This window comes from Piliocolobus tephrosceles, chromosome 16 (assembly GCF_002776525.5).
Source record: "Piliocolobus tephrosceles isolate RC106 chromosome 16, ASM277652v3, whole genome shotgun sequence".
NCBI classification, from domain to species: domain Eukaryota; kingdom Metazoa; phylum Chordata; class Mammalia; order Primates; family Cercopithecidae; genus Piliocolobus; species Piliocolobus tephrosceles.
The window spans coordinates 26,460,314-26,475,528 of NC_045449.1; positions in this window are offsets into that span (position 1 = coordinate 26,460,314).

The window sequence follows — 15,215 nt, forward strand, 5'->3', positions numbered from 1 at the left end:
CGTCTCAAAAAAAAAAAAAAAAAAAAGCTGTCATTACGTAAGGCTTATTGTGTGCCCAGCTACTATTGCACTGGTCTAAGTCCTTTATGTTTTTTTATTTTTATTTTTTTTGAGACAGAGTCTCACTCTGTCGCCCAGGCTGGAGTGCAGTGGCCGGATCTCAGCTCACTGCAAGCTCAGCCTCCCAGGTTCACGCCATTCTCCTGGCTCAGCCTCCCAAGTAGCTGGGACTACAGGCGCCCACCACCTCACCCGCTTAGTTTTTTGTATTTTTTAGTAGAGACGGGGTTTCACCGTGTTTGCCAGGATGGTCTCGATCTCCTGACCTCGTGATCCACCCGTCTCAGCCTCCCAAAGTGCTGGGATTACAGGCTTGAGCCACCGCGCCCGGCCTTTTTTTTTTTTTTTTTTGAGACGAAGTTTCGCTCTTTTTGCCCAGGCTGGAGCACAATGGCGCGATCTCAGCTTACTGCAACCTCAGTCTCTCAGGTTCAAGTGATTCTCCTGCCTCAGCCTCCCAAGTAGCTGAGACTACAGGCGCCCACCACCACACCTGGCTAATTTTTGTATATTTAGTACAGACGGGGCTTCACCATGTTGACCAGGCTGGTCTTGAGCTTCTGACCTCAGGTGATCCACCCGCCTTGGCCTCCCAAAGTACTGGGATTATAGGCATACGCCACTGCGCCTGGCCAAAGTCCTTTATGTATTAACTCACCTAATAGCATCGCATAAATATTTTGAAATATCTACTCAAGAAGAAGCCCTCAAAAAGAGATATAGGACCTGAGATTGCACCACTGCACTCCCGCCTAGGCAACAAGGCAAGAATCCTCCTCAAAAAAAAAAAAAAAGTACCTACTGGAGAAAGCCCAAGACAGAAGAAGAAACTGCATAAAGCCCACAATGTCTCAAAATCCTGGCCAGGCTCACTGACTCACACCTGTAATCCCAGCACTTTGGGAGCCCGAGGCCACTGGATCACCTGAGGTCAGGAGTTTGAGACCAGCCTGACCAACATGGTGAAACCCCGTCTCTACTAAAAATATAAAAATTAACCGTGTATGGTGGCGCACGCCTGTAATCCTAGCTACTCAGGGGGCTGAGGCAGGAGAATCGCTTGAACCCAGGAGGTGGTTGCAGTGCTGGGATTATAGGCATGAGCCACCGTGCCACTACACTCCAGCCTGGACGACCGATCCAGACTCCATCTCCAAAAAAAAAAAAGATCTACACTTTATGGAAGTTACACTTCAATTAAGAAAAAATTACTTACCAGACTCTCTCTCTGAACGTGTCATTCTCTTCAAGAGCTTCGATTGTTATTTCTATGTGTGTGACAGGGTCAGAAATATTGAAACTCAAATGATCAATGTATTTTTCCCTTTCCAAAAGAGTTTATGATAATTTTGCATTCTAGCCCATGGTATGTTAGTATTTGCTCTAACATAAATTATTTTTTTTCCAGATTGTAAGATTGATCACAGAAAGATGTACCCTGATCACCCCATGGTTTGGAGAAACACTTGGTCCACACTGTGGTGCTCACAAGCCAGTCTGGAAAATGAGAGGGGTTTCAGGGTGCCAAGAGAATCTTTTAAGAAGTCTGCCAGATGTTTGCAAATTAAGTTAAAATTTCTGTTCTTGCCTTCAAAGTACTTAAATGTAAACTTCAAAGTAAACTTGAACTGTTCCTTGGAATGTTCACATTGTCACATTTGAAGTTCTCAGACAGCTCCGTGGTTTTTGTTGTTTTTTTTTTTTCATTATTATTATTTGATAAAGGGAAGTACCTAGTTCGAGCCATAATAAGAGGCAAGGCACGGAATCCCCTCCCCCTGCCTTGTTCTAAGTACCCTGCCTGATCTCCCATACAGAGAGCCCTCATCGACTTCAAAGTCAGAGAAGTGATAGACGCAGACTGGTCTTTGATGCCTAAGAACATCAGAGCCCTCAGTTTGATGCGAATGCAAAGCATCTGTACTTTTCAAACCTTTCATGTTATCTCATGTTGACAACAAAAAGCTGAAAAGTTTGAGGTGACACACATTACACACATTAAAATATTTGGAACCAGTAACTTTTCATTTCTTTTTCTATTATTTATAGCGTCTTTTACTTTGCAAACCGCACTGGATAGTAAATTACTTCTGGCACGCAGCCTTGTCAGCTTGCCAAATTTCAACTGGAGCAAGTTTCTACAGCCAGGCTAATAAGCCCAGAAAAATAGGAGGTAAGTATAATGGAAATAATGACATGATCTTTAACTGCAAAGAGCACTGAATGATAACGCAAGATTTTAATAGATTCTACTTTTGAGCTTTTTTTATTCTAATGAAATCTTTACCTTTTTTAAGGCTATTTTAGTTTAAAACACATGTAAATAGAAAGGAGTCCTTTTAATTGGTGCAAAACAGTTTTGTGCTTTTTTCCCTTTAGCTTAAGTTACTGCTTTTTGTAAACTTGAAAAAAAATACAAAAAAGGAAAACTAAGAATATGGTAGTTTGGGTATAACAACCTACTATTAAAACAAACTGACATCTTGAAAAAACATGTTCTGAAATGATTGGCCTTCCAGAATGGGGCCTGGCGATTGTTGTGTGTGTGAATATGTCTCATCAAAGCCGTAGCTGATTAGCTACATCAACTTAACTTCAGTTTGCCCCAGTCCAGATAGAAATCCAGTTCCAGCTTAAATAACTTTTAGGTCTTATTTGAACAAGACTTCCTAAAATTAAAAATGACTATCACATTTGACACTATCACTGAAAAAACTTGTTAGGAGGCAGTATTTGTTTCTCTAAACTTAATTCTTACGTCTGTTCCCATTCACAATTTACAAGTGACAAGGAAAATTCTTTTTTTTTTTTTTCTTTTTTTTTTTTTTTTTTTGAGGCAGGGTCTTGCTCTGTCGCCCGGACTGGAGTGCAGTGGCCAGATCTCAGCTCACTGCAAGCTCCGCCTCCTGGGTTTAGGCCATTCTCCTGACTCAGCCTCCCGAGTAGCTGAGACTACAGGCGCCCGCCACCTCGCCCGGCTAGTTTTTGTATTTTTAGTAGAGACGGGGTTTCACCGTGTTAGCCAGGATGGTCTCGATCTCCTGACCTCGTGATCCGCCCGTCTCGGCCTCCCAAAGTGCTGGGATTACAGGCTTGAGCCACCGCACCCGGCCGGAAAATTCTTTTTCCCTTTCTCATTCTGCCTTCCAATTAAACCTAAACTGATTAGCCTCAGCACCACATACTCAGTCCCAAAGTGTTGAAGCAAAGAAAAGGTTTGGAGTTGGGTGTGTGTGTGTGTGTGTGTGTGTGTGTGTGTAACTATACCAAAATAATGTGACTTTGCTCCAGAAATGCCAGTATTCTTACAGTTCCCCAATCATACCATTTTATATCTCTATTAACACACACTATTCCCTTTGCCTGGAATATCCTTTGCCCCCTTATCCACTTAGCAAGCACAGCTCATTTTTAAAAAAAATTAAAAAGGAAACATGCCCTTACCACCTCATCATCCCACCCTCACCACCAATTTGTATATTTAAGTACAGAAATATAAAGGGTTCAGTCTTTTATTCTCTTTTTCCCTTTATTAATTGTGTAAGTGATCTTTTCCAGACCCATGGCTTCAAATGTCATCTACATCAGTGCTGTTCAATAGAATTTTGTGTAATAATGAAAGTGTCCCACATCTGCACTATCCAATACAGTAAATACAGTAGGCACTAGCTACATGTGGCTATGGAGTACTTCAAATGTGGCTAGAGCAACTGATAACTGAATTTTTTTTTTTTTTTTTTTTTTTTGGCAGAATCTCACTCTGTCGCCCAGGCTGGAGTGCAGTGGTGTGACCTCGGCTCACGGCAACCTCCGCCTCCCGAGTTCAAGTGATTCCCCTGCCTTAGCCTCCTGGGTAACTAGGATTACAGACACCCAACACCACACCCAGCTAATTTTTGTATTTTTAGTGGAGACGGGATTTCCATGACCAAGTTGGCCGAGCTGGTCTCAAACTCTTGACCTCAAGTGATCCGTCCACCGCAGCTTCCCAAAGTGCTGGAATTGCAGGCGTGAGCCACTGCACCCAGCCGAGAACTGAAGTTTTAATTTCATTTAATGAATTTAAATTTAAATTGTCACATGTAGTTAGTGGCTGCCATGTTGGACAACACTGACCTATATAACTTCCAGATACATTAGTAGCGCCAATCCATAACTGTTCCCTGAACTCCAGACTCATGCCAGTATATCCAACTGCCTACTCAACATCTGCACTTGGAGAGCTTACAGGCATTCCAAAATTGGTATGTCTAAAAACAAGTGCCTGATGCTCTCCCACAAATCTTCTTTCCATAATCTTCCCCATCTCAGTGAAAGGCAACTCCGTTCTTCCAGTTTCTCAGCCCAAAAGCCTTGGCGTTGTCCCTGATTCTATATTTAATCAATCAGCGATCCTCTCTGCTGTACAAAATATAGCCAAAATATGACCACTCCTCATCACAGCTACTGCTGTCACCCTAGTTCAAGCCACCATAATCTTTCACCTGGATTATTCCAGTATTCTTCAACTGGTCTCCCTGCTTTCACTCTGGCCCCTTTAAGTCTATTCTTAACACAGCAGCCAAAATTATTTTGTTAAAATATGTCAGAGGACAGCATTCTCTTGCTTAAAGCCCTGCGGTGCTTGACTCACTCAAAGCAAAAACTAAAACCTTTTCATGGCCAGGTGCAGTGGCTCAGTCCTGTAATCCCAGCACTTTGGGAGGCCGAGGCAGGCAGATCACCTCAGGTCGGGAGTTCGAGACCAGCCTGATAAACATGGAGAAACCCCGTCTCTACTAAAAATACAAAATTAGCCAGGCATGGTGGCACATGCCTATAGTCCCAGCTACTGGGGAGGCTGAGGCAGGAGAATCGCTTGAACCCGAGAGGCAGAGTTTGCAGAGAGTCGAGATTGCACCATTGCACTCCAGCCTGGGAAACAAGAGTGAAATGCTGTCTCAAAAAAAAAAAAAAAAAAAAAAAAACCTTTTCATTTGCAGAAAAGTTCCCATATGATCTGGTCCTGGCACCACACTCCTGCCAGATCTTACCTTATTTCCCACTCTGATCCCTTGCTCCCTCCACTCCAGATCCACTAGCCTCTTTGGTATCCCTTCAACATGGCAATGCAGGGCCTTTGCCCTGGCTGTTCCCTGCCTGGAATTCTCTTCCTCAGATAAATTTATGGCTCATTCCCTCACCTCCTTCAGATTATTCTCAAATGTCACTCTCTCAGGGAGACCTCTCCTATTACCATTTGCAGCCCCTCACCTTAATACTTCTTATTCTACATTCCTACTTTTTGTTTCTCCATATCACTGATCACCATCTAACATACTATAATAGTGTTTATTGTCTCTCCTCATATGTACATTAAAGCATAAGCTCCATGAAACTGAATTTTTTTTTTTTTCGAGATGGAGTCTCGCTCTGTTGCCCAGGCTGGAGTGCAGGGGTGCCATCTTGGCAGGCTCCGCCTCCCAGGTTCACGCCATTCTCCTGCCTCAGCTTCCCGAGTAGCCGGGACTACAGGCACCCACCACCACGCCCGGCTACTTTTTTGTATTTTTAGTAGAGACGGGGTTTTACCGTGTTAGCCAAAATGGTCTCCATCTCCTGACCTCGTGATCCGCCCACCTCCGCCTCTCAAAGTGTTCAGATTACAGGGCGTGAGCCACCGCGCCTGGCCTTTTTTTTTTTTTTTTTTTTTTTTTTTTGAGAGGGATTTTTGCTGTTGTCACCCAGGCTGGAGTGCAATGGCATGATCTTGGCTTCCAATAGCCCCCATCTCCTGGGTTCAAGCAATTCTTCTGCCTCAGCCTCCTGAGTAGCTGGGATTACAGGCACCTGCCACGATGCCTAGCTAATTTTTGTATTTTTAGTAGAGATGGGTTTCACCATGTTGGCCAGGCTGGTCTCAAACTCCTGAGCTCAGATGATCCACCTGCGTCAGCCTCCCAAAGTACTGGGATTACAGGCTGACCCTCTGAGCCTGGCTGGAACTGAAATTTTTGAATGTATATTTGTATAATTTTACAGTACTATTTAGCTTGTATTATAACTTTTTTTTTTTTCCCCAGATGGTGTCTCGTTCTGTTGCCCAGGCTGGAGCACAGTGGTTTGATATCAGCTCATTGCAGCCTCTGCCTCCCAGGTTCAAGCAATTCTCCTGCCTCAGCTGCCTGAATATCTGGGTTAGACGCATGCATCACCATGCTTGGCTAATTTTTGTATTTTTATAGAGATGGGGTTCCACCCTGTTGGCCAGGCTAGTCTCGAACTCCTGACCTGAGGTGATCTGCCCACCTCAGCCTCCTAAAGTGCTGGGATTACAGGCATGAGCCACTGCCTATTATAACATTTGTGGGTTTTTTGTTTGTTTGTTTGTGATTTTTTTTGAGACAGAATCTTGCTTTGTAGCCCAGGCTGGAGTGCAGTGGCGTGATCTTGGCTCACTGCAACCTCTCTCTCCTGGGTTCAAGCAATTCTCCTGTCTCAACCTCCCGAGAAGCTAGGATTCCAGGTGCCTGCCACCACACCCAGTTAATTTTTGCATTTTTAGTAGAGACGGGGTTTCACCATGTTGGCCAGACTGGTTATAACATTTCTTGAATCCATATGTCTGTATTTAGTGATACTGTGACTTCCATGGGTTCTTTATTTATCCTTGAATTCCCTGAAACCTAGCATTGGAAAACATTAGGTATGTACTCAATAAACATTCTCTCAAAAGAAACTACTGGACATTTAGCACACCACCTGTTATAAGAATCCCAGTGTCTAATATGCCCAAAACGCTTCCTGAAGGAAACTGATAAACCTACAGCTACTTTTTTTTTTTTTTTTTTTTTTTTGAGACGGAATCTCGCTCTGTCGCCCAGGCTGGAGCGCAGTGGCCGGATCTCAGCTCACTGCAAGCTCTGCCTCCTGGGTTTACGCCATTCTCCTGCCTCAGCCTCCCAAGTAGCTGGGACTACAGGCACCCGCCTCGTCGCCTGGCTAGTTTTTTGTATTTTTTAGTAGAGACGGGGTTTCACCGTGTTAGCCAGGATGGTCTCGATCTCCTGACCTCGTGATCCGCCCATCTCGGCCTCCCAAAGTGCTGGGATTACAGGCTTGAGCCACCGTGCCCGGCACAGCTACTTTATTCTGACCATTTGATCCTGGGCAATTTGCCACTATTGATTGGATCACAGGTAAGCTCTTGGCTCAAGGGCAACCAATCCACTGGTTGGCCAAAATCCTATAATGTACCCTGGTATGAAAAGATGAACTGTCCTGGCTAACACGGTGAAACCCCGTCTCTACTAAAAAATACAAAAAAACTAGCCGGGCGAGGTGGCAGGCGCCTGTAGTCCCAGCTACTCAGGAGGCTGAGGCAGGAGAATGGCGTGAACCCGGGAGGTGGAGCTTGCAGTGAGCTGAGATCCGGCCACTGCACTCCAGCCTGGGTGACAGAGCGAGACTCCGTCTCAAAAAAAAAAAAAAAAAAAAAAAAAAAAAAAAGATGAACTGAACTAATCTAACTCTCCCTCTCTGGACTCTGAATTACCATTAGTTGGAGACTGAGGAGCTTGACAAGGCAAAGATGTAAGGAAGCAATAAGTATGAGTATATAGAAACTATGAAGTATGGAAAAGATATACAGGACAAAGTACAGGAAAAAGGAACACAGTACCTAAGAGAAAATGGAGAGTCCATGAATCACATTAATAAGAACACCCTGGAGTGAGGATCCACAAACTGCAGTTAAGGTCTCATTTGAGCTGTTTTGAATCCAATTCTCTTGAAGCTTTGTGCTTCTTGTTATTCTGTGTCAATTTACAATAATGCCAAATTGCTTGAGGTGTCTTAAGGGAGTGTCTCTGTTCTTTACAACTCCCAAAACCTAACAAAAATGCCATTCTTAGTTTTTATAATTGCTGTCACATCTAGAAGAGCCAGGGTATTTCATTTTCATATTTTCTGCCAAATGATACGTTGGCAATATTCTTTAAAGCCTAAGGTGATTGACCCTTGGAGCGTTGAACACTTATTAGGAAGCACAAAGGAGGGCGCTCTTTGCAGCCATTTGGTTCTCCTTTAAAGGTTACCCTCCTGCGGCAAGCTAGAATACACTTACAGTGTGAATGCACCTTGCTTTAAACAAGTTCGAAACTCTGGATTTACAGCAACAGATCATTCAGCCACTTTTAACAATTATTTATTTATATTATCACAAAAGTAATATACTGTTAGAAATTCAAATATCGGCCGGGCACAGTGGCTCATGCTGTAATCCCAGTACTTTGGGAGGCCAAGGTAGGAAGATCACGAGGTCAGGAGATTGAGACCAGCCAGACCAACATGGCGAAACCCCGTCTCTAATAAAAATACAAAAATTAGCCAGGCATGGTTGCGCATATCTGTAATCCTGGCTACTCAGGAGGCTGAGGCAGGAGAATCGCTTAAACCTGGGAAGCCAAGGTTGCAGTGAGCCGATATCGCGCTGCTGCACTCCAGCCTGGGCGACAGAGTGAGACTGCGTCTCAAAAAAAAAAGAAAAAAGAAAGAAAGAAATTCAAATACCATGTATTTTGAATAGTGAGAATTTAAAAGAAATTCAAATACCATGTTCTTTTGAGTAGTGAGAATTTAGGAACCACAAGAGAGCCACAAACCCAAAGTTAACCCGCACAGTTTCAGTTAATACCATTGCCTTGGATAAACACAAAATATCTAAGGAAAAGGGCTTTCTGTTTCAAAGACTTGTTCACAGTCTTTCTCTTTTTCCTTCTCCATGAGAAGCTCACCCCTATGAGCCCACACAGCTGCCACCACCACAAAGGAAGCCAGCTATTTTAAAATATATTCACTACTTTGCTTGAGGGGCAGTGGGGCATAACGGTTAAGACCACCAGCTTTATTTTAAGTATACTTTGGCAGTATCTACCACTATTTTTTTTTTTTTTTGAGATGGAGTCTGGCTCTGTTGCCCCCGCTGGAGTGCAGTGGCCTGATCTCAGCTCACTGCAAGCTCCGCCTCCCGGGCTTACGCCATTCTCCTGCCTCAGCCTCCCCAGTAGCTGGGACTACAGGTGCCGGCCACGTCGTCCGGCTAGTTTTTTGTATTTTTTTTAAGTAGAGACGGGGTTTCAACGTGTTAGCCAGGATGGTCTCGATCTCCTGACCTCGTGATCCGCCCATCTCAGCCTCCCAAAGTGCTGGGATTACAGGCTTGAGCCACCGCGCCCAGCCTCTACCACTATTTTAAACATACATACTTTAAGGCCCAATAATTCCAACATTTACAAATCTATTCCACAGAAATACTAACAAAAGTGCACAAACATATATAAGAATGGTCACTGAGGCCGGGCGCGGTGGCTCAAGCCTGTAATCCCAGCACTTTGGGAGGCCAAGACGGGTGGATGACGAGGTCAGGAAATGGAGACCGTCCTGGCTAACATGGTGAAACCCCGTCTCTACTAAAAAATACAAAAAACTAGCTGGGCGAGGTGGCGGGCGCCTGTAGTCCCAGCTACTCGGGAGGCTGAGGCAGGAGAATGGCGTGAACCCGGGAGGCAGAACTTGCAATGAGCTGAGATTGTGCCACTGCACTCCAGCCTGGGCGACAGAGCGAGACTCAGTCTCAAAAAAAAAAAAAAAAAAAGGTCACTGAAGCAATGTTGATAAGAGCATAAAATTTGAAAGATCCCAAATGGTGTATAAGAAAAGTGGTTAAATAAATTATAGTACATCCATGCAATGGTATACTATGCAACCATTAAAGAAAGTAAGGAGTGTGTATATCTAATGGGATGGAAATAGGCTTATCTTACGTTGCTAAATTTTAGAAAGGTAAGTTGCAGGCCGGGCGCTGTGGCTCACGCCTGTAATCCCAGCGCTTTGGGAGGCCGAGGCGGGCGGATCACGAGGTCAGGAGATGAAGACCATCCTGGCTAACACAGTGAAACCCCGTGTCTACTAAAAATACAAAAAATTAGCCAGGCCTGGTAGCAGGCGCCTGTAGTCCCAGCTACTTGGGAGGCTGAGGCAGGAGAATGGTGTGAAGCCGGGAGGCGGAGCTTGCAGTGAGCCGAGATTGTGCCACTGCACTCCAGCCTGGGTGACAGAGGGAGACTCCATCTCAAAAAAAAAAAAAGGCAAGTTGCAGAACAGTGTATTGAATAATCCATTTTAAATATGTGTATGTGTCATTAAAAAAAAAAAAAGCGGCCGGGCACAGTGGCTCACGCCTGTAATCCCAGCACTTTGAGAGGCCTGGCGGTGGGGGGGGGTGGATCACTAGGTCAGGAGTTCAAGACTAGCCTAGCCAACCAGGTGAGACTCCCTCTCTACTAAAAATACAAAAATTAACCGGGTGTGGTGGCAGGCGCCTGTGATTCCAGCCACTAGGGAGGCTGAGGCAGGAGAATTGCTTGAACCCTTGGAGAAGGAGGTTGCAGTGAGCCGAGATCTCACCACTGCACTCCAGCCGGGACAAAGAGTAAGACTCTATCTCAAAAAAGAAAGATGGGAGGATTGCCCACCAAATCATTCAGATTGATAAACTCTGGGAAGTGGAAAAGGGACTTTATACTCTGCTATATTGTTGAGTAATATAACAAAGGCATATAATTTTTGTAATATTTATTAATTATTTTTTTTTTTTGAGATGGAGTCTCACTCCATCACCAGGTTGGAGTACAGTGGCGTGATCTCGGCTTATTGCAACCTCTGCCTCCCAGGTTCAAGATTCTCCTGCCTCAGCCTCCCAAGTAACTGGGACTACAGGCGTGTGCCACCACACCCAGTTAATTTTTGTATTTTTAGTAGAGACGGAGTTTCACCATGTTGGCCAGGATGTCTCGGTCTCTTGACCTCGTGATTCACCCGCCTTAGCCTCCCAAAGTTCTGGGATTACAGGCATGAGCCACTGCGCCCGGCCTATTATTGTTATTTTTTGAGACAGCGTTTCGCTTTTGTTGCCCAGGCTGGAGTGCAATGGCGCCATCTCAGCTCACCGCAACCTCCACCTCCCAGGTTCAAGTGATTCTCCTACCTCAGCCTCCTGAGTAGCAAGGATTACAGGCATGCACCACCACGCCCAGCTAATTTTGTATTTTTACTTGTCGGTCAGGCTGGTCTCGAATTCCTGACCTCAGGTGATCTCCCCACCTCGGCCTCCCAAAGTGCTAGGATTACAGGTATGAGCCACCGCACCTGGCCTGTAATTTCTATTTAAATAAAACATTTTAATGGAGACCAAAAAAAAAAAGTAAAAATAGGCTTCAGAATCAAACTGATTCAAATCCTAGTTCCATCAGCTTTTTAGGGTTCAGTGGGATATTAAGATGAAAATTTCCCCTTAACTTCTGATTGTCACTTCACAGCAAATGACTGAAATATCTAAGCTTTTCTCTTATACACTGTTTTTAAGCACCAGAGGCGACTCCCTCTTAAGGGGCTTGTGATCCATTTTTCATGTAAGGAACCCTTTTTGTAAAGTGAATCATTTCCCTAATTTTTCTATTTGCTAGTAAGATAATATATATAGCATATTCTCTCTCTTTCGCAAATTCCACCCCCTTTTCTCTGCATCTCACTTCAAGAGTCCACAACCTGGGAGCTATCCAGGTACCAATTAACATTTAAAAAGCCCTCAAGTTGTTCACACAAATAGTTCTATTATTGCTTTCCTTTATAGCCTTGGTCTGCTCAAAAACCCACATTCAAATTGGATCACATAAACTCCAGCCCTTAAGCACACAGGTATTGTAGGCAAGAGGCTGCTTTTGGCTACAAACCCACTTATTCATTTAAAATAACTTCATTCGTAAGGTTCATTGAACAGCTAGTTTGTGCCCATCACAGGCCCTGACAAAGCACTTCGTGGAACTTGTCGCTAATCCTTACAGCAACTCTGGTTGGGTGTTACTAGTGTCATTTAACAGATAAGCAAACCAAGGCTCCAAAGGATACAATGGCTTGACCAAGATCTCACAGGCAGTGAATTGGGGAGCCTGCTGGAAATCTAGGATTTGGGGTAACTAAAGGTCACTACGGTTCTTTTTTAAATAAAATTTTATTTTATTTTATTATTTATTTATTTATAGACACGGTCTCACTCTGTCGCCCAGGTGGGAGTACAGTGGCAGGATCTCCGCTCGCTGTAACCTACGCCTCCCGGGTTCAAGCCACTCTCCCTCCACAGCCTCCGGAGTAGTTGGGCTTACAGGTTTCCGCCACCATTCCCAGCTAATTTTTGCATTTTTACAAAATGCACCATGTTGGCCGGGCTGCTCTCGAACTCCTGATCTCAGGTGATCCGCCCACCTCGACCTCTCCCAAATGCTGGGATTACAGGCGTGGGCCACCGCGCCCCACCAGGAAAATTTTAATTAATTAGTTTTAAAACCCAAACAGCACTCTAAGACTTGTAAAGAAAAATGGCATTCCCCTCCCCCATGCATCCCCTCTCTGGAATTGTAACTTTCCTGTGCAATCATGTGGTATTTTTTTTCAGGTATTTCTACCGGTTTCCCGCCATCTTTCTAAATAACCGGTTTAACTGGTGTGTGACACAGATTTAACTACGATGTAACCAAAACGCCACTCTACAATTAACTCCTTCTATTCCTTAGATTTCATTCCCGGGGTCACCTCTTTGGCCTAGGTGCACATGCCGCGGGCTGCGCTCTAGGTGGGGCACAGGCTTTCGCCCGCCGCGTGCACGCTGGGCTGCGCAGCCCCAGCCAGCCCGGCCCGGGCTCAGCGACCCTCACCCCCGGGACCCCGCACCGGGGCTGAGCGCTCGCCTCCCGCCGCCCGCGGCTCCACGCCCTTGCCCCAGACTCCTTGTCAGAGAGCGAGGGTTGGGGAGCGAGAGCCGGGGTCCAAGGTGACCGTCGTGGTTGGGGCCGAGGTCCATGTGGTAGGGGACTGGGACAGGAGTGGGAGTCGCAGGGCGAGGACCCAGGTCAGGGCTGGGAGCGTCAGGACTCTCTCCTTGTTTGGCCGAGCGGCCGGGACTCCGGGCGGGCGGCGGATGGAAGCGGGCGCTGCCCTGCCCGGCGGCGTCCGGGGCTTTCTGGAGGTTTCCTGCGGGCGCTCGACAGGGCGGCGGCAGCTGCCGCGGAAAGGACGACCGCCGCCGCTGCAGCCGGGTCCCCGCGCCCTTGTCCGGCCTCTGGGCCGCCGAAGCAGGCCTCCCTCACCGCGGTAACTCCATGCCTGCAGCTCCAGACCAACCCCACAACCTTGTCCTGTCCCCAGGCAAGGAGTTGGCCTCCCTGGCCACAGGGAGGGAATCCGGCCCAGGTCACAGCCGGCCTCTGGCTTTCGTGGGGAGGGCACCAGGGCTTCAGGTTTCCCAGCTCCCGCGTTACCGTTCCAAGGCCCCTCCTGGAGTTCTGATTTGAGGGGAGCACTCCATGCCCCTTCCTCCAAAGAGGGAAGGGGTCACAACACGGAAGCCTTGCTCCAAACAACCCCCCCCCCCACCAACCTCTCCACTCCTCCCTCCTGACCCCCTTTCTCTCTCCATTATCCGTCTGAGAGGGTCCAGGACTTGAGCAGTTTCTGAGGGCGATCTCCTTTATCTTTATGGTGAGGGGTCTGTTTCCCACTAAGTGTGGTATCATCCTCTTTTTGGCCTCTCACCGACTCTGCCCGCCCCGTCCCTACACACACTCATCCCCCAACCTCCCCAAATTGTGGGCTAAACCGATTTTGAATTTATGTTATTATGAGTTTGAAAATACTTTTCCCTGCCAAACGCGGTGGCTCACGCCTGTAATCCCAACACTTTGTGAGGCTGAGGCGGGCGGATCGTCTGAGGTCAGGAGTTTGGGACCAGCCCGACCAATATGGAGAAACCCCGTCTCTACTAAAAACACAAAATTAGCCGGATGTGGTGGCACTATGCCTGTAATCCCAGCTACTCAGGGAGGCTGAGGCGGGAGAATCGCTTGAACCTGGCAGGCAGAGGTTGCGGTGAGTCGAGATTGCGCCACTTCACTCCAGCCTGGGCAACAAGAGCGAAACTCGATCTCCAAAAAAAAAAAAAAGAGAGAGATAAAGAAAATACTTTTCCTATTTCGTCTGTGTAATATACTATGATACTATGATTACATTTCCTTTTTTTTTTTTTTTTTTTTTTGAAGCGGAGTCTTGCTGTGTTCCCCAGGCTGGATTGCAGTAGCTGGATCTGGGCTCACCACAACCTGCACCTCCCGGGTTCAAACGATTCTCCTGCTTCAGCCTTCTGAGTAGCTGGGATTACAGGGGTTCAGCAGCACACCCGGCTAATTTTTGTGTTTTTAGTAGAAATGGGTTTTCGCCATGTTGGCCAGGCTGGTCTCGAACTCCTGACCTCAAGTGATCTGCCCACCTCGACCTCCCAAAGTGCTGGGATTACAGGTGTGAGCCATCTTCCCCGGCCATATCTCCTTTCTTATCAGACTTATTTTTTTTTCTTTTCCTTGGAGTTAGTGATTGTCTTAACGGTTTGTTTGTTAAGGCTTTTATGTACCCATCATTAACTCCCCCCCAAATGCTTTGCCAGAACTGCCAGGCTCCATTCACTCAAACTCTGCAGATAATACATCTGTTTTTTTCTTGGAAATATTCCTCCCATGCGAATCTTAACTGTTGCTCACTAGACAAACTGCACAGCTGTTCTGGGAATTCCCTTCTTCATCATCCTGGGAATTTTCTCTACCTCTTTGTGTGAGTCCCCTTTGTCCTGGGTTCCAGGTTTGTTTTTCTCCCTCACTTTGGTAGAATATGTCCTCCGGTAGCTTCCTGACAAAGCGTGTGGTGAAGGGGAAAATTTTTTGAGATGTTGCATGCCTGAAAATATCTTTTTTTTTTTTTTAAAGGACAAAGTATTGCTATGTTGCCCAGGCTGGAATGCAGTGGCTATTCAGAGGCACCAGCATAGCCACTGCAGCCTCAAACTCCTGGCCTCAAGTCATCCTCCTGTCTCACCCTCCTGGGAGAAATATATCTTTATTTGATCTCGCTTGATTAATGTGATAATTTGTCTGGTTACATAATTCTAAGTTGGAATCCATTTTTCCTTAGAAGTATGACTTGTCTTCTAATTTCTGTATTACTGAGAAGTCTAAGGAAATCTTTACTTACAAAAGAACATAACTGTGTACCTTTTTTGTTTGTTTGTTTGTTTT